Source organism: Tigriopus californicus, chromosome 7, assembly GCF_007210705.1.
Source record: "Tigriopus californicus strain San Diego chromosome 7, Tcal_SD_v2.1, whole genome shotgun sequence".
Taxonomy (NCBI): Eukaryota; Metazoa; Arthropoda; class Copepoda; order Harpacticoida; family Harpacticidae; genus Tigriopus; species Tigriopus californicus.
Genome location: NC_081446.1, coordinates 6,274,436 through 6,279,528, shown reverse-complemented (window position 1 = coordinate 6,279,528; position 5,093 = coordinate 6,274,436).

Here is a 5,093-nt window from a genome sequence, read left to right as displayed (position 1 = left end):
CTTCTCTCCTTGCCTGATTCATGGAGAAACGGTAAGCTCATAATCTTTGTACTTGCTGTATATATGCATGTTCTAGCAGCACTTATTGCGTGCCCACGGGCTTACATACATGTTTCGAATTGACAACTTGAATCCATATCGAGCATATTGAATGTGTCGCGTAATCTCGTGACGTTCAAAAGTTTGATAGCAAATAGTGAGCAAGGGGCAGTCACCCACTCAGTGAATAATAAGTCGTCGTTGTGGCTGTTGGTGTTAGTATTGGCGCTGGCGATGGTGAATGTATGCAGCAAGTGGTAAGATCACTTGGAGTTAATCAATGGACATGTTCGAATCCGTGTTTAAGCTTTGCTTGTCGAGCTTATGGCAACAACAAAAGTGATTACAATTTATCATTTGAATATGGGCCCGGTTGTTGTACAGAGTGCTGTGGATGAGGGGGAGACTGAATCCTCCCTGGCTGTAAGAGTGACTGACTAACTGCTGACTTAGTGACTAACCGACAGGCTCAATGACTCCCTCGTTCGTTTGCTCGGATGCCGAGCAAGAAGGTTTGGCCAAGTAACAATTCTCGCGTGCAAGTACTTACTACATTTGAGACCCGGGCTTCCTTCCAGCCAGGACTAATGCTTGCATCATTGCTGTTGTTGTCGTGGTTATTGTTGCCGTCATTATTATCAACTTTATCATCATCCTACAAAGACGAGCGAGAACCCATCTTTTGATATTATCTTCCCAATCGGCGAATGTGGGGAGGACTTCTTGTTGACGGGGGGAAAGGATCGCTCCTCGTTCTTGGGATGCCCATCTCGCTCGATCGGCCGGTCTCGGTCTCTCTCTAGCTACGTCTCAACAAAGCAGGTAGAAGGAAGATAGAATCCAACCCCTACACGAAGCCGGACACAACTAACATTTTGAATCTCGTTCATCTAACCAACATACCAACCCGTCGGACAATCAAGTAACTCACTAACAAGCCAAGTAACAATAAGCACAACCGCCACAACCACCTCTTCATCTTTTCCTCCTCCGCACTTCATCTTTATCCCTGCCAATTTCCAAGATAACTCTTTTGCGCTTCTGGAGGAAATAGAAGACATTCGAATGGAAAGGGCTCATACACTCGCTGTAACCAGGTGGCACGCGCAAGTACAAATTCATGGAGCTCGTTCAAACGCTCATGGACCTATATACCGCAACAAACAAATACATATACACACACTCACACGCACCATTTGGCAATTGGGATGGTTTTATTTGTGTGTCGAGTGCCGAGACAACTCCGCCTTGGAAAACGCCATTCGTTTGTTTCCAGTTTCTTCCCCTAGTGAGTTGTGATAGTGATGCCGTGCGGAGGGATCCTATTACCTCCTCCTTCTACTCACACCCTGAGCTATGAGAACTAACTTCTCGGTGATCACATCAGTTTTCTTTAACCTTAATCCTGCTTGCTGACATTGAATTCTACCGTGGTAATGGACAAAAAATATACAGGCTTCGAGAACGCTTAATTGTTTCATCAATCTTCCAAAGCAACACATATCGCCAGATCGGTCATCAAGAAAGGACAAGCAGTATTAGTGTTTCCTCAGTGATATTTGAAGAACGAAAAATGTGTCGAGTACATTTCATGCGACCCGATTCGTGACAGGATCGTTGTCCAGTGCAAATAGAGACGTTTTTGGTCTTTCGGCAAGTTGACGAGAATTTGGGTGCTCAAATGTCATTTAAATAGGACAGAAACGAATTTGGTCTTGGGTGAAGAGGACCAGATGATAATCATAGTAATTGCGATAGAAATGACCTCATCATCATCCTCGGATCCCAAGCCTCTCTTGGCTACGAGTTCTGAGCATCTTGCTTCAATAGGTAAGACGAGGTCATCGCTGATTAGTCGTGTAAGAATCGATCACCCAAGTTTAAAGTTCGCTGATCACGGCAGGCGGGAATCTTGTGTGCATATTAGAGTGAATGACGACACCCGAAAACTAAGACCTCTGGCTATTGCGACACGTTTTCACGAGTCGGTCAAAATTGAGCACAAGGATCGGAATGATTTTCTGAGTGTGCCGCCCATGCATTGGAAACATCGAAAGCCGTCTCATAACGGGCATCTTCGGCATCGCTGTTTTTCTCAAGTGCAAATCAGTGATCTTCGGGAATCGACCAAGCAATCAGGGTTAAGGAATAGGTGTGGTGCAGTGTTTCGGGCTAGTCTCTCCTCCACCGGCGACTCCTCTTCGGCTGAGAGCACCCTCGAAGACGGTCAGTTTAATGGAATTCCCACTATTCCTCGTAATATTGTCATTTCGCATTTCTGGGTATCGAGGGGACTCGAATATATACATTCAAAGCGAAATAGGGTGTTGAGTAAAAGCTCCCCACTGGAGCATAAGAGTTTTTCAGAAAGATTGCGAGAAAGATTTTTATTTGCATACAGATTTGAGAGTCACGCAGATCTTGAATCATTCTCGATTTTTATCATTCAAATGTGAATCATGAAAAAATAAGTTCTTTTTACAATCAAACCATTCTAAGCTTTTCACTCTCCCAATCTGTTCACTGCTCAAGATTCCAAAGAGTACATATCGAATGCCTGCCAAGCGAATATTCATGACTTCTTTCTAAAAATATGTGTTTGGTCTGACCAAGTGCGAAATTCTCGTCACGTTAGCCGACACTGTCGGCCTATCTATTTGAAATGAATACACCCGGCCATATTCTCTTTTTCTCCACATCATGTTCGAACCAATTACCTGAGCAATTTTTCACTCCGGTGACTTTGAATTATGTTCCTGTAGCATTATAATGTAATTCAATCTGTATTGCCCCTCAACGTATCCACATGCGCATACGTACTCCTTGGAGCATGAAGCTGGTGTTTGGCTGATGATGGTCCTTGTTATTTTTTTCATGTTTATTGTTCAATATAACAACCAATGCGAGATGGCAATATTAATGGCGTCTTTTTGTAGCCAATTCAAACCCTGCGGTAGACAGGTTGTCTACTCGCGTAGTTTGTCATCACACTGATCCGGGCAATTCGGTGGTTGAGGATCTGCCAAGCTCTCCCAACGTTTCTCGGCTGCGCCATCACAGCGAGCCCATAACATCCGCCTCAATGATGACAACAAAAATGATGATGAGCCCGGTGTTGACATCGAAGCGAATATTGTCGAATCCTTCCACTTCTTCAAATGAGAACCAACTCCGGAACTTTCATTTGATGAAGCACTCTCCATTTCTTTTTCATCGGTCGCAGTCCGTACCCAATACAATGTTGTGTTCCGTGCCCAAGGTAACGATTAGTGATTTTTCCTCCACTTACTCGACACCATATTCTGAGGCAGTGGAGGAGGATAACGGATATCCGGACAGCTATGCATCCACTTTACCAGCGCATTGTGTCACTTTGGAGGATGTAGCACAATTCAAACTCCATCACCATCATCCGCACCACCATCTACCTCACTATCATCGACGGAGAAGTAATTCTCATGGGAGCACTCATTCAATATCAAGTGTTGGATCTTTTTTTATGAACGATGATGCTTGGTCGTGTACAAACAGTAGCTGTTGCACCAGTTATCCCATGTCCGAGCTATCAGATGACTTTTCGGACTCGGCGGATCCATCGGATCACCAAGATTCGGATTCGAGTGTGTTTCAGAAAAAATGTTCCTCCCAAGTGAGAGTGACACATCATCAAGGCATTGAACAATCTCCTCAAGGTGACAATGATGCTCATGAAAAAGCCGAAAAATTGAGTGAAAAATCAATTGCAAAAAAGGTAAGCGCTTCTTTCGTGCCGCAGTGTGAACAAATCTTGCACCCTCGCCTTTCCTACTCAGTTGTACTTTGACCTTTTTGTTCTCTTTCTATCCTTAAGGCCTTAAATCAAGGGAATTGTATTTTTGGCATTCTATTGCTTTGAAGCGATCAAATGGGATAGTTGGAATTAGCCCTGGATCGCAAGGAAAAGGAGAGAGAGAGAGGGCGAGAAGATAAATATAGAGGTCAGCGGTTCTTTCATTCTGGTGGCTTTGATTTATCGTCTTTAATGTCAACTATTAAGAACTGTCTGTGGCTCGCTTCGGGTTTTTTATTTTGTGAGGAACGATTAGTCGGCCAAGCACGGTGGTTTGGTAACCATGATCAGTCACACACGTATCCTATCGAATTGGCGTTGTCCACGAAGATTCCGGCTACACACTGTGACTTCTTTTGAAGTGTTCATTCTGTGGGATTATAATTTATCCCTTGACGCATTTATATGACAAGTCTGGCCATTATCAGCCAGATTAGGAATCATATTTCACTAGAGGGCCTCTTGCAAAGATTATAATTATGACATTCATCGCCTTGGACAATTGAAGTACGTGCGTGTACAAAACAGAACTAGAATATGGGTCGAGTGGCAAGCATTACGCTGACGGACGGGAACGTCAGAAAATATTACAAACAACTATTGTAACAGGATGGGCAGAAGTAACAAAGTAATTTACGCGTCGACAGCTCGCTGTCACTCTTGTGACATTGGGACACTCATTTTTTTGAGAATTTGATGTTTTACAACGGTGCATGCATTCATTGCGTCTCCAATTTTGTAGGGCTTGAGGGACCTCAATGAAAGGACCGTCGACCGTCTCTGCGTGATTTGTCTGCACGTTATTAAGCATTCGATACGCCATATTTTCGTCTCATTAAATTCGAGGCATGCGAATGACTTGTGAGAGAGTTGCTTCATATGCGTCGTTGGAGCAATCTCGTCGTCATTTTTTTCCGAGAATTGGGACTTCAGGTTCCAGAAGGACACTTTGCATCTCCATCCTGATATTTTTCCTCGATTATTCTTTTTCTCGACTCGACACGGACCATTTGGTCTGGGTGAAGCCTATTTTGGTGGAACCTACACATTGGAATCCCTGAGCATGATTATTTTCTCGATGGCCTAATGGCTTTATCATGGTAGTTAAGGGTCCCGTCCTGCGGATGATTATCGTCCAAAAAATCAAGTGCATAATGATCCCCGAAGCTCCAGCTTGAAAGATCTTTGAAGTTGTCGAAATTTGAAACCTTCAAGTTCCTCCCCT